We start from the raw sequence: 22,318 nt of genomic DNA, 5'->3' as shown, positions 1-22,318 counted from the left end.
ATTTAAATCTACATTTCAATTATTTTTCTTAAGTGTAACTAAAAAATCTGGCATTTAAGTGAAAGTAAATTATTTGTCTAATTTCCATCAGGGACTCTTTCAAAGTCACAGGAAACGTGGTTAGTAGAATTCATGGCTCTCCACTTCATCAGAGCAATTTCCTATGGGGGAAAAAAATGGTTGCCAAGGCCAATGTCATTGCTTATTTTTTTTAAATAATAAAAAGCGAGGCTTACTATTGTTCCATGAACAACTCCGTCAAACTGAAGTGCACCACTCCTGTACAGGCCTCGGTTTTGCCCTGTTTTTAAAGATGTCTCTTATGCTTCAGACAAATCTATCTAGAAAGGAAAGGGGCATTCAATCCCCTAAACTATTAATTCTTTTAATTGTAAATTTATCATTTCAATTTTTGCCAGGAACAGTCTCCCTACAGCATTATTATAAATGATTTTAAACCATCTATGCTTTAAAACATGAAAGATTAAGCTTTAATTTTTGTTAAAAAAAATCCCCTTAGGCAATAAATAGGTTCCTTTGTCTGGTGGCCTTGAAATAAAAATTAAAATGTTCTAAATTGCCCATGATTAGAATAAGTGTTTCATGCAATTATCAGATGGTAGTGAATAAAATAAGAAATTAAATCATGAAAGAATAAAAACCAGGTAAATGCATAGTATCCCTTTTATAACTTTATCCCAGGTCTTTTGAAACCTAATTTACCATGTTTCTTGTCTTTTATTTTGATACTAGTGACCTGGTGCATGGATTCGTGCACATTGAAAGGAAATTAATTAGAAGGTGGCTGGTAGGGTGGGACTGGGCAAGATGGGCTGGTCGCACCCTGGAGCCAACCTTCCACGGTCCCTCCCCAGTGCCTGCAGAGGGAGCCAGGTCCCTCCAGCAGGTGGGACCCTTGGCCTGCCCTGTGGGGATCGGGCCGAAACCGGCTTTCTGACATCCCCCAAGGGGTCCCTGAGTGTGAGAGGGCACTCTGCAAAGTTGCTGTCATACAGGGTGTGGAATGCAAACACAAGTGTGCAGTAAACCAGATTCGGGGCTGACAGTGCCCCAGCAGCAACATAACCCACGGCCAGAGGTGGAATTGTGCGGCCCCATGAGGAATCAGGCTCCCTCCTCTCTGGTGTCCGGGTGTATCACCCGAGAACTGCCGCTGCCAAGTCACTGCATCTCTGCAGCTCCTGTGTTGAGCGTCTGCCCCCTGGTGGTCAGTGCGCTTAGCATATTAGCCTTTTATATATATAAATAGATTATAGTTTTTCCTTTGTTTACTTCAATCTCCTATTTAATTAATTCTTGGGTCATTTCTTCTTATCCAATTTTGAACCTGTTTTGAGGAATATGTCTGTATTAGTATAAAGAGGCAAATTGTCTTTATGCGTGCATCTAGGTCTTAAAGAAAGATAATATTTGTAGATACGTTGTTTTGCTTGGTAATTTTGAGAACTTAGGTGAAAGCATTGTTATTTACCACATATGAACATTTCTTTGGCATTTTCTGTCTAAAATACAATATTGTGTTCCTATACCACATTATTTCACTGACCTTCTACTTCCTTTGGGTATTTTTTTTTTTTTTATGTTTTAAAATTCTCCAAATGCTCTTTAAGTGCACTCAATCAAGTGCACACTTTGGGATAATAGGTAATTTCTTTCGATAGTGTAAAGCATTTTAAAATACTAAGGGAGCATTTTTCCATTCCCACCGTTGACTTTTCAAATAGTTTTCACTTGAAATTCTAGGCAATGTTGTTTCCTGATCTACCAGATGTTCCTTGCCTCCTTGAAAGCTGTGACAGACACAATAAAGTCCCAAGAAATGGTGTGGCTTCCCTGGGGACTGAGGTTAAGAGAGTCTGGGGATGCATTCCTGTGATTGGGGCCTCTCCCGCACTCCTCACACAGGAAAGACAGGGAGTGGCCCCTTCAGGGTGGAGAAAAGCTGCCAGCAGGATGGCTGGAAGAGCAGTGAGGCACCAGGAATTACCCTCAAACCTTCCAGTGTTCCCAGAGGCTTCCGTCCCCCTTAACTGTGCCTGCAGGGTGCCATTCGCACACTCGCGCCATGGAGAGAGGGGGTCCATCCGCTGATGTGACCCATCTCCCAGCCTTCTGCTTTTGCAGGGCAAGCGTGTCATACATTTCTAACAAACACTTACCTGATTCTGCACCTGAGCCAGAGGCACACTCCTTCCTCAGCAGCTGCACTAGGAGCTCTTGAGGGCAGAGACAGAGGGGAGGCTGAGTGTGGCACATGGGGGAGGGGGCTCTACCCTTCCCTGCTACCAAAGTCCGTTCCTCATACTCCTACCAACACATTCCACATACTGCCACTGCAGGGTAGTGTTTGAGCACACGCCTGGTCTCTCGCCATCTAGAGAGTAAGGCCTTTCAAAGCAGGGACGGTTTATTTACTTGAATCCCCCTTGCATTTGGAACAATACCTCGCACCCAGGCACTCAAATAGTGTTTCATTCCATTAACGAGCAAAATGAAGATGTTCTCAGACAAATGTTTAAAAGCCCTTTATTCATTCTAGTCCAGGGTGAATCTCTGAGAAGGGACCCCAGTCTGTCACAGTGACCTTCGGCAAGGTCAGTGACTCACCTGACACCCCCAGACTTGGTTCTTAGTAACCTGAAAATAGCCACCCCTCACAGTGAGGGTTCAGGTCTGAAGAATGAATCAATAGTAATTTGCATTAGAACTGAGCAGTTTTATATTCCAATAATTTTAGGAAGATTGGCTTTCAAAATGTTCTGAGGTCCTGTGATGTGGAATAAGGAAGAGTCTCATATCAAATAAAGGCATTTTATTTTCAAAAGAATCATTGACTCCTGTGTGGGCTTTGGAAAGCTCATCCCCCAAAAGTACTCCTTAGTTATGAGAGCTTCGCTGACTCCACGGGGTCCTGGGTGCACCTCCCCATTTAACTTTTCAGGGTGTTTGTCACATATACTTCAGTGTTTATTAATCCAGGACTGGTTATCTGAACCTCCCATTGTTCTCCTTAGGCCCATCTTGTCTCATTGCTTATTTTCAAGGAAAAGAAGTAAATCTCAAAACAGTTTTCTCTGTCACTAGCTAGATGGTTCGTTGTTTTATTCAGGCTGTTGTTAAAATTAGCTATTTATTTGTGGGGTCAAATCAGTCAAAGAGCTTACACCCCTACTGCTACCGAAAGAGAACTGACGTCCCATTCTTCCTTCATTTCCTGAAAGTTCCAGCATTTTGTGTGTTTTTTATTTTTTGAGGTTTCCACGTTAACTCGTTCTTTATTTTCATAACTGTTAATGGAGGTTTGACATTATGTAAAATGTTCTCTAAAGTGTCACTATAGTGACTATAATTTCCCAATATATTTTTCATTCATCCAATAATATTTATTGAGCATCTGCTATGTACCTGGGATATTGGGGACATTTGAAACGTATCAGTGGACAAAGCTGACAAAAATCCCTGTCCTTGTGTAGATTATATTCTAGCATTAGCTTTTTAAAAAGCATTATTTTACTAAATTCCTACTATAGTAAAACGATTTCATTGGCCTTTAAGCATCAACAATAACTTTTACACCCTTTGCGAACACTTTTCACAACCATTGTTTTTGTGTACTTTATGCTAAAACGTTGTGTAAGACCACAGCGGGAAGAGAAGGGGGCCTCCTCTAGCTACTTCCTTCCCCTTGTGTAAACTGTCCCATTTTCCTATACACTTCATGCAACAGGAGCCCTGGGAGCAGTGTTAGCCATCAGGGTGTTTGGTAAGTCACAACACGGGGAAAAGTGAGACTCATGCTTGGTACTCTGCTCTGTGGCTTCTTAAGAGAAGCATTTCATGAAAATCAAATATTTCCAAAGTTCTAGGCATTTAAAACATTTTTTTTTAAATAATCGGCAGTGGTCTGCTTTCTAGTAAGTGGTTCTGTATTTGGTGTTGGCCGTCCGGCTTCTAGGGTGACAAACAAAACATGCAAATCCTTCCCAACCCGAGGAGTTTTGATGGCCCCTTCATGAGCTGGGCATTTTAGGGTGGAATTGCCTTTAAATTTCACTTATTGTCAATAAAATGAGAAACCTATTGGTCCAAATAGAAAAGCAGCGAGGTTCTCGAATTCATTCTGACGTCCTGACCTGCCAGAGGGTCCCCACCTCCTGCCCTCAGAGCAACTTTGCATGGTGGCTGGGTGGCCCCAAAGTCAATGAGATGCCCTGACCTAGAGTCTCTTAACAGTCCTGAACCAATTTAGAGCTTAAGGAAGCTGAGGGGGAGAGGTTTATGGTTCATCGTTCCACTGCGGAGCCGGACTCAGATTACACAAGCCCACTCCACCTGTGCCCTGAGCACTGCTTGAGTCCCACGTCCTGTGGGCGGCCATTCGTTCAGAGAGCTGTCACTCACTCCGTGCTTTGTTCTGGGTGCACTTTTCAGTATTCTTAGATATTGGCTCTCATGCTTCGTGTGTGTGCCTTCAGTGGCTCTGGCGTCTGCGCTGTGCCGAGTGCTGGCGATTCGTTGTAAATATGGCCCTGCAGTCGCCTGCGCCGCGTGCAGAGCCACGGCAGGTGCCCTCGGGTTGTGCATGAGCTCAGAGGTGTGTTTTCTGTACAACAGGACCACTGCGTGTTGTCTCCCCCTAAGTTATCTGTGTGGCTGTGTGATCTAACCATGTATCACTGCTAGCACTGGGACAAGGCATGTGTTCATTGTTTATGTGTGTTTTAGCTGAGAACAAAACTTTATTCTGGTCACAACTCCCTCGAGGTTCATGATCCAAGGCCCATGTATGATGACTCAAAAGCATCCAAGTAGAAATGTTTCGTTCATGTGTGGTTTAATCCCATGAATTGCTACAAACTCTTTGCAGTGGCCACATACAAAAACAAGCAAAACGCACACACCTGGGCAGTGCAGGTGAAGAGCAGAAAGTCAGGTAGGCACAAGGTGTCAGTGACAGGAGAAATTTCATCTTCAGGAAATGGGGGACATTTTTAATAGAGGGGCTGACTTTGGAGCCAAAATTTTAAGATGAGGTAGGATTTTAAAAGGTAAAAACAGAGTAGGAGATATAGCAAATGTGTCACAGATGAAAAAAATGCAAAAAAACAACAACAGAATTTAGTTGTTCCGAGGATGAGTGGTGTGGAGAAGAATAGCCATGGAAGACGCTGAAAGCCATGGCCAAGAAGCTGGGACACTCTCGTAGGACTTTGAGCACAAGAATGTCAGTGCTGGACTTGGGTACCGAATGGATATGGGAGAACAAGTGGAAGGAGTGAAGAAGACGGGGCATAATTAGTCTGAGGGGCCAGTGGCACAGTGTTTTCATTAGCGGAGAGGAGGGTGGCAGAGGGAAGGTTTGTGTGGAAGCTGATTGGGTTTTGCACGTATTGAGCTGAAGCACGTGCAAACAGGCCTTCCGTTTAAGTGTACCCAACAGGCACCTGGGTATCTGACCCTCGAGTTTATCACGGAGACTGGAGCTGAAGTAGTGCATTGAGAATTAACTGCAGAGGGAAGGCAGGCTGAGTTACTCTTGGGATGGGTGAGATCGTTAAGCTAGAATCATCAAACAAAACAGAAGGGACTGAGTGTTCAGTCTGGCCATGACTCTGTCTGCAGGACAGGAAGGAAGAACCAGGTGGTGGAAGGAGATGCCAGGTAGCACAGTATCAGGGGAACCAAGCAAGAGAACTTGGAGCAGGACTATGCTCAAGGTGGGAGGAAAAAAGAGGTTCTGTAGTCCCTCCCACCCCCTACTCCCAATCCAGTTTCACTTACCCACAGTCAACCTCGGTCTAAAAATATTAAATGGAAAACTCCAGAAATAATTCATAAATTTAAACTATGCACCGTTCTGAGTAGTGGGATGAAATTTTGCACTGTCCCTCCATCCTGCCTGGGTCCTGAACCATCCGTTTGTCCGGTGTCTCCACAATATACTACTGCCCCCACCCTTTAGTCATTTAGTAGTCGTCTCAGTTATCAGCTTGTCTGACCTGGGATCACAGTGCTTGTGTTCAGGTCACCCTTATTTTACTTCACAGTGGCCCCAGAGCCTGAGAGTGGGGATGCTGGCAGTTACAGAGAAGCTGTAAAGTGTGTAGAAAAAAACATAGTATGTACAGGGTTCATTCTGTCCATGGTTTTAGGCATCCACTGGGGTCTTGGAGCTTATCCCCCACAGATAAGGGGGAGGACTGTATTTGAATTTGGCATGGGGTCCATTCACCCTAACGAGTGGCCAGTTCACTACAGTGGTGGAGTAGATGCCACAGTTCTGTAGGCAATGAGACAGAAGGGATGCAAGACTGGAAATGAGATTTATATATTTACTAGAGGTCCAGTGCACAAAATCCGTGCACTGGTAGGGTCCCTAGTGGCTGACGGTGGTCAGCCAGGTACTCCCTCCCTTCCCCCAGCCGCCTGCCACCACTGGGGCCTCCCTCCCATCCCCTGGCTGCCTGCCACTGGCCAGGGCCTCCCTCCCTTCCCCTGGTCGAACTCCCGGTCAAGGGGACAATTTGCATACTATGCTTTCATTATATAGGATATATGGAATTTTCATGAAATTTGTGATTTTTTTAAGTCTATAAAAGTAGGGTGAATAGGAGGAGAAAGTTTAAGATGGAGAAAACGTAAACATATTTCTAAGGTGAAGAGAAGCTGGAGCAAAGGGAGAAAGGAAGAGGCCAGCAAGAGATGAAAATTGGTGTACTGAAGTTGGAAGGAGGTTGGAAGTTAGAGTCAACCTCCCCTATGGAGCAGGGCTGTAAGGCCTGCAGTGTGTCTCCTGCGCTGGGGGGAAGGCTCTGCCCCAAGCTCCTGGCCAGCAGCCCCTGGGCCTTGCCTTTCCAGCTCTCTTCACCATGTCCCCACCATTGTGTACACATGTTAATATATGTGACGGGCCAGAAACCCGTAGTAAATGCTGAGCAAGTGATGGTGTGGCCTTAAACAGAGGGAATGCATTTGCCTCCGAGGCATGAGCAGAAGTCAGGAATGATAAGTATGTAAAAAATTTAAGACAGAAAGTATTTTACATCACATACAGGTAAAGAATTTCAGTATCTACAAACAACCAAAACAAGTTCATACCCAGGGCAGAGGTTTAGAAAATACTTAACCTAAAGAACGTAAGAGAGGAATTACAGTTTTATTATCTTTCTAGAGGCTGTGGACATCTTGACTAAGAGCTGAAAGACTATGTTTTGGAGCAAATCATTTCATCTTTGTTTAGTTTTCTTAGTTGTGAAGTGAAGTTGTTTGCTTTTACAGTGGAAAATTTGACTTGAGATTATAGGACCAACACACCCTACTTACCAAAGGCACAAATGGCACTATTAGATTAAACCGAAGGAGATACCACATACAGGCAGGGTTGCCCTGTGGCTGTCGCCACTGGCCCAGAGCCCAAGGGAGCTGTTGGTTCTGTGTCGGGCAGCACCTGGGGCTGCACTGGGAGATGGGCTGTGTGGGGAGGCAGTCACCCTGCTGGCCTGCGGCTTACTTGGCCTGCCCTGCCGGTCACAGCCTCTCCAGTCTAGAGCTTTGCTGGACAGTCTCCCGACCCTTTGCCAACCTGGGTGTCATAGGAAGACCTGCCCCCTAGAAAGGAGTGTGTATCCATCTGGGCAGACTGCCCTTCTCCAGGACCTCCTGAGACCAGGATGCAGACAGGTTTGGGTGCCTCCCGCGGAAGTGTGTGTTTCTCACTCTCTCTGCAGAGTCTGGAGCCTGGTCACAGCATCACATTCTAGGTTGTAAGGAATTGTCAGGACCTAGCCAGGTGCCTCATCTATGACCCACATGGGGTGACGCGCAGGGGTACCACCACGAGAGGTTCAAGCAGGAACTCCTGGGGAACCGGAACTATACCTCTGCATTTTTGCACTTCTATGTTCTCACCCTCATGAGAAATCACTAACATTTTTTTTTCAATCTGTGTCCATGACCATCTGTTAAAGCAAGCATCGGAGGTCAGCTAAGGGAAGGTTTGTACTTTTATTTATTTTGGTAAATTACAAGCAAAATACCATTGGAAGAGAAAATAGGTTTGATTTTCTCTTTCCTTTGTCCCATTCTTGTTAGATCCAAATACTGAGTTTATATAAGCTGACTTTTTCAAACTCATGGCCCAAACTCATGTCTGCCCTTTATGGAACTGGGGCCGGGGGAGGAGGGTAGGTGTTACTAAAAATAAGGTTTAATTAAGGAGGTACCCAGATTTAGTGACAACTAATAAAGTAGATTTCTGTCTTAGAAAATCAGCTAGTGAGAGTTCCACCGAGTGGAAATGAACGTCAAGAAAACAGTGGGACTGCTTTGGACATTAGGAGTGTGATGCTATCCACATCAATTTCTGTAGCACTTTCTCACCTTCCAAAATGTTTATCATCATAGAATAATGCCTTCAGGGTAATTCAGAGTTCAAACACTGTGCATTTCCCCTTACCCGTCTTCTAGAGAACCAGTAATGGCTTGTCCGGCCCTGTGTTGCACCGCCACGTTGCTCACCAGCCTCCGCGTGGCGTAGGAGTGGTGGCGTGAAAGAAAGCATGCAATGCAGGTGCTTACCACGTGGGAGGTGTGCCTTTTACAGGGTGTCAGGCAGTGAGATCGAACACCGCAGCACCTATCAGCACCTTCTGTTACTGCCAACAGCCTCCTCCTACCCTGTCTCATCCCTCCTCTTCCCACCCTCCCACCCCTCAAAAATAAATCTTTTAGAGATGAACTAAAATGAGAGGTGAGGTTATTGTGGAATAATTAGGCCCCATGGGAGAAGAGAAACTGTTCTGTTACTGCCCTACGGTTGTGATTAGCTAATAGCGATAGTGCCTGTGTCGCTGCTTAATTATTCTACATCCTCACAGTCTTCCCTGCGCTGTTGGACTCCAGCGTCCGAGCTCGTCTGAGGCAGAACACAACTGCAGGCTCCGGTGTCCTGAAGTCTGGTTGGTTGATGCAGGCAGTTTTCTGTGCTTACAGCTATTTTATGTCCTAAACCACAAAGCCACTGTGCTTTCACCATGCCATTGTTCTGTTTAATGAATGCACCGAAGGCAGATTCTTGCTGTCTGTGTTAATGTTGTTTCATTGTTGCTTAAAAAAACTCGTGCTGTCCAGGAGAAACGGGAAGAGAGTTAATATGAAGAAATAAATGCTTTTGGTTCCTAGAAAGCACAGTCTTTTCTGGGTTGGCCTTGATGATAGACATGACCTGCAGTGAAAGACAAGGAGGAGAAGGCAGTGTTCACGTAGGAAGAATGATGTAAATGAAGAAGTGGTCAATCCCAAAGGGCCACGTAATTACTCTTTGTGGATCTGGGCACGGGTGGAGGGATCTCCGAGCTCCCCATAGTCAGCAGGCAGCCTTGCCCCCAAGTGGGAACCATGTTCATCACCCCACCTTCTACCTGGACTTTACTTTGTGTGTCCCCAATTCCGGTTCAAGCAGAAGGCAGTTTATTGGGCTGGTCTTTGAACTTGGCCTTGTGCATGCTCCTGGCTCATCCTGCATGAGTTATGTCAGAAGCATGAAGGGTCTCTCTCCCCATCCTGGTGACAAGGCCGCTACTGGCTTCGTTGATTCTATTTTTTTAAATACCCACCCTCTTTCTCTGGCATGTAAGCAAAAGGAATGGTTTGCTGGGTCTTTCACTCAGCCACAGGCTCAGTGTGCCATTAGGAGTCCTCTGGGAGGCCATGAGGTGGAATGGGATGCCCTTCATCCAGCTCATTCAGGCCTCCAGATAGGCCTCGTCCTAAGAGAAACTGGACATGGAGTCTCCAGTAGAATTTTCATCTACTCACTCAGCAGAAATTCAGTGCCCACGGTATGTCAGTTACTCTTGTAGGTTATAGAAAATAAGGAAGAACTCCTGCTCTCTAATAAGCTTGTCTCCTGGTGGGGTTTTCTTGCATAGAAGATTGTATCATCACTTACTACTCTTGCCTAGTATTTTGCTCCTGGTTTCCTGCCCCCTAGCATCTGTTCCCCTTTCTAATCAAACCTTACCTCCCCCTGCAGCCTTTCATCTCCTCATGCTGCAAATTAAATTTTACCCACAGCCCTGGTGGAATTTGATGATACTGCACTTGGACAGCCCTGAGACCAGTGGTCTTCAGGCTTTATTGAGCCAGACACACCAAGAGGGCTTGTTGAAATCAGATTCCTGGGTCCCATCACCAGAGATTTCAGTTCAGCGGATCTGAGGTTACTTCCAAGTAATCCTGCTGCAGGAAGTCCTAGACTATTAATTCTTTAAAAAGTGACCTTTGATATTAAATGTGTGTATGGTTACTGTGCCCGCACTTGTTCCCTACCTCCAGCAGACAGAACGATTCTGACCAAATGGCCGTCAGAGCATCTCAGCCCCCCTGGCCATGGGTCAGAAGGGTCCACACCACAAAAGTCTGGCCTTTCTCTCAGTAATCATTTTCTCTGCGATTCAGTCATTCAGGATTTGAGCTGGGTGTGTTCAGTGGGGCAGCTGCTATATGCATTCCTGGGAGAGGAGAAGGCAGAAGCTACACTATGTATTGAGCCTTATCAGGCTTCTGTTTAGTCTGCAGTCTCTAACTAGAACTGAGGTTTTCCTATTGTTCAGTTATGCTGTGGGCAATGGAAATTGGAATCTTCACCAAAGTTCAGCCTTGAACCAGTAGAATTGCACCTTCTTGCAGACCTTGTTCCCCTGCCAGGAGATGCAGGCGGTGTGTGTTTGGCACTGGTAGAAACAATAAGAGCTTTTCAAAAGTGAGTTTATTGGCCCTCCAAGGCTACCAAGCATAGCCTCAGGGCCTTCAGAATCCCATCCGTGACCATCAGAGGCCTCCGGCTTTCATATTTCACAGACGGGGGGACCTGCCTCTGAGGCGGTGGGGCTTACTGTGGAAGAATTCTAATCCGTTGACACTTCCTTTGTACTGAATCTGCCTCCTTATAGCTATCACCCACTGATCCTCATTTTGGTCTCTTGAGCTATAAAAAATACCTTTTTGGTGTCAAGACCTAAGACTGTCTCTTCCCTTAGTATTCTTCCTCTCTAGGCTAAATTGTACCTTTTTATCAACTGTTTCTCTCTCACTCAATTTGACTTTCAGGCCTGGACACTCTCAAATTTATGCACACAGACTGAGTTTCCTGATGATCAGACTAATGAGAGAGGCTGCAAAATTTGTCATCCATGCAGCAGCCTCGCTAGGGGGGAAATGTTGAACCTTCAAGTGTTGTAAAATGATGTGAAAACAATGTAATACCTCCTTCTGAGGACAGAATAACCAGATTCTCATCCTTCAGATATAGACTCAACAAATGCTTATTGATCGTCTACTAGCTATCAGACATCAATGCCACCTCATTTGATTATTTGATTATCATGTCATTTCTTGGAGCTGAGTCACATTATTCCCATTTGGCAGATAATTGCTAACCCTGGCTAAGTCAAGCCCGAGGTATTACAGATGAAAGGGACAAGGCAGAAAAGTAGGGGTGAATCTGAGTGACTGCAAATGCATTGCTTCTGCCAGTAAATCTCCCCAGTAGCCACAAGATATGTGCAAGGTGCAAAATAGGAATTTAAGTTCAATATCAGCATAATATTAACGCTTTGGAGCCAGACAGCTGGGTTAGATCCTGGCTGTACCACTTATAGCTGTGTGACCTTCCACACATTACCTAAGATAGTTATAAATGATTAAAGGAGCTAATACTCATAAAATCCTTAAAACAATGACAGGCATATGCTAAGCACTCAATAAATATAAGTTACCATGATTACTAGCTTTATTCCTGTAGCAGAAGCTACACTCAACTGAGTTTTCTTTTACTGCCCTGGTTCTTTCTCCACTCCCTCTTCCACTGACAAGGACCCTGTGATGACCCGGGCCCTCCCAGATAACCCAGGGTCATCACCCATCTCTCGAGCAAGCAGCACTTTTGACTTCCTCTTGGTCACGTAGCCTAACATAGTCATGGTTCCAGAACTGGGACATGGGCATCTGTAGGGAAGGAATCATTATCCTGCTACTGCAGAGAGCACAGCAGCACTTCTAACCTCCCTCTCCAAGCACAGCTCCGAGGACCACACAAGCGTAGTCTTACCTACCCAGCAATGCGGAAGTTGGGTCAGAAAAGGACCAGAGTACTGGATGGCCCTTGTCAGGCACCCACTGGTGTCCCCTGTTCCCTGGCCGCTGTGGGTGTTGGGTCCTTCCAGCCCCTCCAGTCAGGTTAGTTACTACCCTCCCTCAGGGAGATCATGGCTGGGAGGGTGCCCTCCAGTTACCCGTGGGCAGAGAGAGAAGTGGGGTGAGGGCCTTTCCTCTGGAAAGCTGAGGAAAAAACTAAGCATGTATCTCTGGCACAAATAAACTTAAGAAGAAAATGACATTTTCTTTTAAAGTGAGATAAGAGTAGGCTTGCTTGTTACTTGGGTTGGTTTAAGAAAGTTTTCTTAACCACCCCTCCCCCACATCGTTGCACATCTGGATGGCAGGCTCTGTGTGGCCCCTCATCCCGGCTCCGCGCCCAGCTCAGGGCTGCGCCCACGCAGTGCGCACTGGGCGGTCCTCTGCTTCCTCGTCTCCAAAGCGGGGCTGACTCCGTGTCTGGGTCCCGGGCTGCCAGGGAGGACCCTTCCTGAAATGAACACGTGTAAAAGACGTACTGTCCTCTGCTACTGATGGGGATTCAGGAGGAGAAGCAGACATTGGAGCGGCATGGGCAAGTGCAGCTCTCAGCTCCGCCCATCAGACAGTGCTTATTCCCAGGGCCCTTGGAGCACTGTTATCTTCCTTCCCTTCTTCTCCTTCCTTCTTTGCTCTACTTCCTTTTTTTTTTTTTTTTTTTTCCTTTGCTTTCCTCCCTCCCCTGATTCCTTCCCCCCTTGTAGAGCAAGGGACCTGATGACGTAGGCACTGTCGGGACATGGGCCAAAAACTCTTCTAGATATATTGTTCCTCTAAGATGCAGCTCAGCCCTGAAGAGGAAACACTTAGCCCCTGGAGCAGGGTGGCTGCTTGGAGACTACTCAGCCTAGAGTCCTCCGAGTGTGAACTAACCTGGTCAGAGGAGCAAAGAAATTCTGTAAGTAGGTCAAAGTTGACACATCCTCACCACCAGTGTCCCTTTTACCCGCCAGCTCCCCTCACTAACACCCCACTGCCCTTCACACACTTTTTTTTTTTCCATAAAATGTCACAGAACTATGTTACCATGGGAGGTAATAAAAATATGCCTTCCGGCCATCACATGACCATTTTATTCCTGGTTAGCCAGCTGGTCGTAACATCCTTGGGCTGGTTGGGGTTTTAACCAGTGGTAAAACAGGCACAAAACGCGACATGCGACGAGTTAGTCTGCCACTCCGTAAGCAAGCGGGTGAGGCGGCTCAGCTTCCCCCACTGCTCTGCTCTGGGCTGTGCAGCCTCTTCTCTGCAGGGAGCGGCCTTCCACGGAGAGATTGCTGTGGGCGTTTATGATCCTACATTTATGTACCACCTTCTTCCGAAATGTTCCTTCTGTAAACAGTTTAATTGAGAAAGCAAAGGATACAGTTCTCAGCGGAGACAAGGGAATTTTAGGTGGGCAGAATGCAATTACCCAGGCAGCACCTTGCCAGTCTGCCAACCCAGAAATAGGCAAGTGTGTGTGTTGGTGGCATTTAATTTGTCTCTGTCTATTGTGTCTTGGGTCTCCTCTATTGTACGTCTGTTGACTACTTAGTTTTGAAGTATTTGATGGAGGTTGGCCATGTGACAAATTTGAGTTTTTCTTTTGCTTTATATAAACTACTTGTTAAAAATCAAAAGGTTCTGAAAGGCATCTAGATGTGCAATCAACTTAGACTGAAATTGGGGCAAATTTTCAGAGTCCTGTCCAAAGGTCTGAAGCACAAGGCATCTTCTCACTTTAAGGCAAGCTATTAGTCTCATGCTTGGTTTCTCTCCTTCCTGTTCTTCTCCCTGTCCCCATGTTTCTGCGGGGACTACCTAAGAACAGCATAAGAAAAAGGCAGAAAACTTTTGTGCAGTCTTGGTTCACTGTAACTGGTCTCCCTGAGTTTTTAAATAAATAGAAAACCAAGACACAGAGACCTGTAGTCTGCATACTGTTTCTTTATTATCTGTCCCAAAACAGGCCCAGTAAACCACCCAGCCTCGTCCACCTTTCCCAGCACCTCCGAGCCCAGGCTTCCTCTGGGCTCCTATGACTTACGTATCTGTAATGAATTCTCTCTCCAACTCACGGTCTGCCATCAAAATTGTGACTTATCCACACAAGCACGGAGTCTGACTTTAACCGCCTCTTCCTCAGACCCGACTGAGACTGGGAGGATGTGAAAGTCACCCATGAAGCGTGAGATGAGCCAGCTCTAATGTCATCCAGCTCCTTGTCCCTCTTGACGTGGAGTGAGACTCCAGCTAGAAGTAGGTGACTGATGGGTCTGTTTCCTGCTGCTTTGATTTCTCTGGATGAGAGAGCAGCGGGCAGCCTCGTGGCCAGTGGTGCCCACCGTGGCCTTTGTAGGAAGAGAGGGCCTCACAGATTGGAACGAGGGCTCCCCTCTAGAACTTCCTGTGAGATAGAAGAGGGTCATTCAACAGAAAAACACCATTGCTTGTGTACTCATCAATAATTGAAGGTGTTTAGGCTGAAAGTGGAGAAAGTCTTGTCCAATTTTTTGTTGTTTTATGAAATATATGCTGTATAGGCTCAGTTCCATCTGTACCCAATAATTGATGACCTAAAAATCCCCAAATGATTACCAAGTTCACTACACAGCTTACTTTAATCCTCGTACCTTTTAAGTTAGGTTTTGTGTTTTTGTTTTTTCACCATTTAAAAATACCGGAACAGAAGCCTGGGAAGAGCAGGAAACAATTTGAGTCCAAAGTACTCAGTTCTCACTACAACCCCATTTTGCCTCCAGTTTTGTTTTTAGACGAGGATGACGAAATTGTAATGTTTGTTACTTATTTAGAGCTATAGGCTCATTTTTCATTATCTCTGGGGCCAAGCTAGGACACTTCTTCCTGTGGTCCTCAGGGATGCCCATGCTAACCAACCTCATAGGTTAGACGGAGGGTGACCCACCCAAAGGGTGGCGCAGAGGATTAGAGACGAATGAGGTCTGGAACGTTTAAGCTGCAGAGACTCTGGTAGTAAGACCCTGTCACAGGTTTTGTGTTTCCAGCAATCACATTGAATACTCCACAACATCATCCTAACTACAGCACCATAAGACTTTAGGAAGGTGGGGTGTCCCTTCCTGATAAGCGACTTCTCCAGGTGATTGCTCCCAGTGCTTTGGCACCCATACTTCTCCATCATTGGTGCGTGTGACGACCAAGACTGGGGGCCTTCTGACAATAACAGCAGCTCCCACTTGTTTGTCAGACAAGTACCAGAATATCCTCATCCAGTTACCTATTAGCTCCCTCCCACACCTCATCCCAGTTTGCTTCCTATTCATGTTCTGTGCTGTGCAAGAGTATCTCCTCTTCTCACTGGGTTCCTTCCCACTCCTTTCCCTTCTCTCGGATCTAAATGAAGAGTCTGACGCAGAGAGGTAAAGAACAGAGCCTGAAATACGTAAGGGTTTTCTGACAGTCATTGTATACCTGCACTGGAGTCCTTTTTTAGCTACATTTCATCAGGACAAAAATAGATTTTCATGAAGGCATGTTAAGGTCCTTTGCAGTGCAAGCAGTTTATCCAATTTTCTTTATCCAAAATTGTTATGAAGTCTCCCATGCTTGCTGGTTGCATAGTTTATATTTCCATCCTTTTACTTTCAACCTATTTGTACCTTTGAATCTGAAGTGTGTCTTCTGTAGACAGCATAGACAGAGCTGGGTTTTGGTTTTTCTTTTGTTTTTTAAATACTCACCTGAAGATACATTTTTTATTGATTTTAGAGAGGAAAGGGAGAGAGAGCAACATCGATCGGTTGCCTCCGATGCACACCCCGACCAGGGATCACATCGGCAACCTTTTGGTGCATGGGATGACACGCCAATCAACCAAGCCACCCAGCCAGGACTAGTTTTTATTTTTTTAACCCAGTCTGACAATCCCTGCCTTCTGGTTGGATTGTTTAATTCATTCACATTTAGTGTTATTATTGATATGGTTGCATTTACATGTGCCTTTGTACTTTTGTTTTCTATATGTCACGTGTCTTTTTGTTCCTCTATTTCACCTTTATGGCTTTATTTTTCATTAAGTAAATATTTTCTAATATAGCATTTTAATTTCTTTAATGATTTTTTCAATATTTTCAAATTTTACTTTCTTAGCGATTTCCCTAGGACTTGCAACAGACACTATAACTTACAGAATCTACTTCAGATTTATGCTCACTCCATGCCGGTGAAATACAGAAATCTCCCACAGAGCTCTCTCCTCCTCCCCTTGTGCTATTTTTTATACACACATTACATCTGTGTGCTCCAAACCCAGCAATGTATTGTTAAAACTATTATTCCATACAACCTACTATCTTTTAAAGAAACTGGAAGAATAAAGGGGAGCAAATATATATCAATAGAGTTTGTTTGTAATCCTCTTATTTATCATTTTTGGTTCTCTTCGTTTCTTTTTGATTACCATCCGGCATAATTTCCTTACTCCAGTGTTGTCCTCACAACTGCCTTTGTGCTTTTATTGTCAAATATGTTACATTTCCATATGTTACAGGCCCAACCAATGCAATTATATGCATATTGTTTTTAGACAATTGATTTTTAAATCAGTTAAGAGAAGACAAGAGGAAAAATGCAATTACACTGTCTTTTATAATTGCATAATTACTTCATCAGTGTTCTTTGGGCTTGTTTGGGGGTTTTGTTTTGTTTTTGTTTTTTCGGTGTGTGTATGTGTGTGTACTGTAATTACTGTCTGGAATCATTCGCTTTCAGCCTGAGGAATTCGCTTTAGTGTTTCCTGTAAAACACATCTGCTAGCCACAAATTCTCTATTTTTGTTCATTTAGGAATGTTGTTGTTTCTCCTTTGGTTTTGGAAGATAGTTTTGCTGGATATAGGATTCTTAATTCATAGATTTTTCTTTTCAGCACTTGGAATATGCCTTCCTGCCACCTTTTGGTTCACTGTTTGTTCTGAGAAATCAGCTGTTAATCTTATTGGGACTCCCTTATACATAAGGAGTCTTTTTTTTTTTTTTTTCTCTTGCTGAATTTAAGCGTTTTATCTTTAGCTTTCAGCATTTTTACTATCACATGTCTAGGGATGGATCTCTTTGCTTAATTTTTATTTGTAGTTTGTTGACTTTCTTATACGTATAAATTAATGTGTTTTATCAAAATTGGGGACTTTTTGGTCATTTTGTCTCTTTGAATATTTTTTCTGCTCTTTTCTCTTCTTTTGGTACTCCCATTACATGTATGTTAGTGTGATTAATGGTGTGCCACATCTCTCTCTGAGGCTCAGTCTTCTGCCTGCTCAAATCAACTGTTGAGCCCCACAGTGAATTTTTCATTTCTATATTAACTTTTCAGTTCCAAAATGTCCTTTTTGTTCATTTTAGTAATTTCCATCTCTATTATTTGATGAAACATGATCAGCATACATTTTTTAATTCTTTTTTTTAAATATATTTTTGTTGATTTCAGAGATGAAGGGAGAGGGGTGAGATAGAGACATCAATGATGAGAGAGTATCATTGATCGGCTGCCTCCTGCACGCCCCTCACTGAGGATCAAGCCCGCAACCTGGGCATGTACCCTGACTGGGAATTGAACCATGACCTCCTGGTTCATAGGTCAACACTCAACCACTGAGCCACGCCAGCTGGATCAATTTTTTATTTCTTTAAACATGGGTTCCTTTAGTTTTTTGAACATATTTATGATAGTTGCCTTGGTGTCTTTGTTTAAGTACAGAATCTAAACCCTCTCAAACAGTCTCTGTCACTTGTGTTCTTGCTGTGTCTAGATCACACTTCTCCTAATTGTTTACAACTGGACATTTTAGGTAATATAACAATTCTGGACACTGATCCTTCTCTATTTCCCCACCCCCAGACCCAATTTCTTCTTGTTTACTTAGTGACTTAGCTAGGCTAGTTCAAGGAGACCTATTCTACTACTGAATGAGTCTGCTGTCACTCCTCACGAGACACAGCTTTAGGTTGTGACATTCTTGTATTTCCTTTTTTAAAATGGCATGACTCTTCCAAATGGCTCTCTGCCTGCCTTTCTGCCTGATCTCCTGTTAAACTTCTGTGGGTCAGTTTCTATTGTTATCACATCCAGCCGTTAGCCTCCACTAATTTCTAGTTGTTTGATCTGTTGTTTGGCCCTGGGCATAAAATGCGCCTGCAGCCTGATTCAGTTCAGGTCAGACCCCTGCACAGGGAGCCTCTTCAAGGCCATTCCTTGAAGCTTGCTCTGACCCCAGGATGACTCTTCTTAGCTGCCTCTGTCTCTGGTTCTCTCTGTTAAACCTCCAGCTGGCCTATCACTGCTGTTATGGAGCTGTGAGTCTCTTAATGTCTCACCACCAAGATTTCTATTGTTTTCAACAGCACCTTAGGCTTTCATGCCAATATAAATTTGAAATCTTAGAGTACACAATTTCTTAGAAAGCTGTAACTTAATAAAACTAATTCAAGAGGAAAAATAAAAGTTGAATAATCTTCTTTATTAGAGGAATGTAATTAATATTTTAAAGCCATACCATCATGAAATATCAAGTCAAGATCATTTTTACTGGCAAGTTCTACCAAACATTTAAATTATACGTATTCAAATTTTTTTTAAAAAAAAGTTCTTTATTGTTTAAAGTTTTACATATGTCTCCTTACATATTCAGTCTTATACTGTCTCTTCCAGAGAATGGAAAAATGAGGACATTCTCCCAGTCATTTGGTAGTGAAACTAAGGACAGTACAAGAAGGTCAGATAAAGGTCTATCTTATTCACACACATAGATGAAAAGTATCCTAAACAAGGTATTAACACATAATGAAACCAAGGAAGTTTGCTAATTTTGTAAGATTTAATACTGTTTTTGGGTTGTAAAAGAAAAGGTCCACAGTTTTAAGAGTTGCTTACAAAATTACGTAGAAGTGAAATGTTATAAGGTCTGCAATTTGCTATAAAATACACTTCGATTTGGGGGTTGAGTTGGTTCTCAACTATTCTAGAATCTGGATATGAGTTTATGGGAGTTTGTACTGTTATTGTCTCAGCTTTTGTCTGTATTTGAAAAGTTTTATAATATCAAAGGACTAGAAACAGTGGTTTGATTCTATATAATTTACTTTTAAAAAGAGAAAGAAAAGATACACACATAATGAGGTGTCAGAAGCCAGTGTCGTACATGGACAGAAATGTGACAAGGTGGGGAATTCAACTTTTAGACATTTGCTCTGTCCTCATTCAAAAGGGATTCCAAGCCAGGCACACTGCAAGCAGTGCTGCGTGGTCTCGGAGGCAGAGCAGGGTGCTTCCCGCTGGCAGGAACATCCAGGGCAAGGAGGAAGTTCCTGCCGAGCCAGATGGAAAGGAAGCTCCATACTCACAGCAATTTCACGGCTAGAAGCAGACCACGGGTTTCATTTAGCTGTGGTCAGGGTTGAGTTTAAGCCTCTACCTTCATCAACAGGATAAAGATGATTTGTGTGAAAAGTCAACAGATTGTAAAGCTATACAAATGAAAGATAGTTGAAATGTTACAGAAGCATTTATCAATTCCAGAATTTCTATTTTGCTCATTTTTGTAATTTTTATCTCTATTATTTGATGAAATATTATCATTATACCTTTATTTAATTCTTTAAGCACAGTTTCCTTTTGTTTTTTAACATATTTATAATAGCTGTTTTATAATAGCTATAAAAAGGATAGGGAGTACAACTACTTTGTAAAATAGTTTGGTATAGCTACAAATAGACCCAGCAATCCCAGTCCTATGTGTATACAAAAGAGAACTGAAAACATGTCTACACAAAAAGTTGTACACAATGCTTATAGCAGCATTATTCCTAATAGCCCAAACATGGAAGCAACCAAAATGCCCACAGCTGGTGAAAGGATAAGCAAAGTGTAGTGTTTCCATACAATAGAATATTATCTACACTAATAAAAGAGAAACATGCAAATTAACCATCATTCTGCTACACCCACCAGCCAATCAGGAGCGAGTATGCAAATTAACCCAACTAAGATGGCAGCAGCCACGGAGCTGGAGCCAGCAGGAGGTTTGGGTTGCCCCTGGCGATGGAGGAAGCCAAGCTTCCCGCCTGCCCTGGCCAGCCCTGGCCTCCACTCAAGGCTACAAAGTTTCAATTACAGAAGATAAATAAATCCCAGATACCTGCTTCCAGCCAGCCCTGGCCTCAAGGAGGTGCTGAAAAAAGAAAAAGAAAAAAAAAGCCCCTTACCCAGGCTGGCCACACTCCCATGGGGTGAGGGTACCCACTGGGGGCTTGGCCAGCCTTCAAACAGCCATCAGCCCCTCACTGAGGCTGGCCACACCCCCATGGAGTAAGAGTCCCTGCTGGGGGGCATGGCCAGCCTGCAAACAGCCATCAGCCCCTCACCCAGGCTGGCCAGGCACCCCAGCAGGAACCCCCACCCTGAAGGGGGTGTGGCCAGCCTGAAAACAGCCCTCAGCCCCTCACCCAGGCTGGCCACACACCCCCAGCAGGGACACTCACCCCATGGAGTCATGGCTGGCCAGCAAACCACCACAGGCCCCTCGCCCAGGCCACCCCACGCCCCAAGGGAACCCCCACCCTGCTCCGGGACACCCTTCAGGGCAAACCAGCCGGCCCCCACCCGTGCCCCAGGCCTCTACCTATACTAATAAAAGGGTAATATACTAATTAGACTGGGAGACCTTCCAGGAGACCTTCCGGATATTCTTCTGGACAAAGCCATGGTGGAGGGGCTGAGGTAGAGGGAGGGCAGTTGTGGATGATCAGGCCAGGATGGGACAGCAGTTGTGGGTGATTAGGCCGGTGGGGGGCGGGGGGTAGGTAGGGGTGAGCAGACCACAGGGGGGCCAGTTGGGGTCAAGCAGGCTGTCAGTGGGGGTCAGTTGGGGGTGATCAGGACAGTGGGGGGAGGGGCAGTTTGGAGTGAGCAGGCCAGCCAGGGGGCAGTTGGGGGTGAGCAGGCCAGCGGGGGGGGGGGGGGCAATTGGGGGCGAGCACACTGGCGGGGGGGGCAGTTGGGGGTGAGCAGGCTGGCAGGCAGAGTGGTTAGGGGCAATCAGGCAGCCAGGCAGGCAGGTGAGCGGTTAGGAGCCAGCAGTCCCGGATTGCAAGAGGGATGTCTGACTGCCGGTTTAGGCCCAATTCCTGTAAACCGGCAGTAGGACATCCTTTGAGGGATCCCAGATTGGAGAGGGTGCAGGCCAGGCTGAGGGACACCCCCTCTCCTCGTGCACAAATTTCGTGCACCAGGCCTCTAGTTTAGCAATAAAAAGGGAGAAAGCATTGACCCAGGCTACAACATGGATGAACCTTGGAAACATTGTGATAAGTGAAAATAGACAGTCACAAAAGATCACATATTTTAAGATTTCATTTATATGAAATGTTAATAGGCAAATCCATAGAGAAAGTAGATCAGTGGTTTCCAGTGTTAGAAGGGTATGGGTTTCTTTTGAGAGTAATAAAAATGTTCTAGCCTAGGCAATGTGCTCAATGGTTGAGCGTGGACCATGCACCAAGAGGTTGCTAGTTCATTCCTTGTCGAGTCACATGCCCAACCCAGGTTGCAGGCGTACAGGAGGCAGCCAGTTTATGTTTCCCCTCTCATGGATGTTTCTCTCTCTCTCCCTCTCCTCTCCTTTCTCTGTAAAAATCAATTTTTTTAATATTCTAAAATTAGATAGTGGTGCTGGTTGTTCACTCTGTAAATATACTAAAAACCACTGAACTGTATACTTTAAAGGGGTAAATTGTATGGTATGTGAATTATATACCAATAAAGCTATCATTTGAAAGAGATGGTGGGGGGGGGGGGTGCCTGGCCGGGTAGCTCAGTTGGTTAGATCATCATCCCAATATACCAAGGTTGTGGGTTCAATCTCCGGTCAGGGCACATACAAGAATCAACCAGTGAATACATAAATAAATAGAACAACAAATCTATGGCTCTTTCTCTCTCTTCCCTCTTTCTTCTCCCTTCTTTCCCTCCCTCCCCACTCTTCTCTCTAAAATCAATTTTAAAAATAAATAAATAAAAATAAAAAGAGGTGTGGGGGGATGTGGGAGACAGGGGAAGGAGAATCTGGAGCAAAATGGTTTTCTCTC

At 44.6% G+C, this 22,318-nt stretch overlaps 1 protein-coding gene across 13 annotated transcripts in view; it reads left to right on the top strand.

Moving 5' to 3' along the window:
- Positions 1-22,318, top strand: part of CELF2 (CUGBP Elav-like family member 2) — a 559,496-nt gene that overhangs the window by 515,894 nt on the left and 21,284 nt on the right. The gene's annotated exons all lie outside the window — the stretch shown is intronic.

Source organism: Plecotus auritus (assembly GCF_963455305.1).
Source record: "Plecotus auritus genome assembly, chromosome: 1".
NCBI classification, from domain to species: domain Eukaryota; kingdom Metazoa; phylum Chordata; class Mammalia; order Chiroptera; family Vespertilionidae; genus Plecotus; species Plecotus auritus.
Note: the sequence above shows the minus strand (reverse complement) of the source record. Positions and strands in the feature narration are given on the sequence as shown.